The sequence below is a fragment of the Myxine glutinosa genome, chromosome 6, assembly GCF_964187855.1.
Source record: "Myxine glutinosa chromosome 6, kmMyxGlut1.1, whole genome shotgun sequence".
NCBI lineage: Eukaryota > Metazoa > Chordata > Myxini > Myxiniformes > Myxinidae > Myxine > Myxine glutinosa.
Genome location: NC_136266.1, coordinates 16465478 through 16465693, shown reverse-complemented (window position 1 = coordinate 16465693; position 216 = coordinate 16465478).

Below are 216 nucleotides of genomic sequence, written 5' to 3'. Positions count from 1 at the left end.
TTCAACACTAAAGAAGTGCGAAAAGTGGTTTTTCAACACTAACACATGTGCGAAAAGTGTTTTTTCAACACTAACACAAGTGCGAAAAGTGGTTTTTCCACACTAATACAAGTGCAAAAGTGGTTTCCTGCACCAACACAAGTGCGAAAAGTGGTTTTTCAACACTAACACAAGTGCAAAAAGTGTTTTTTCCACACTAATACAAGTGCAAAAGTG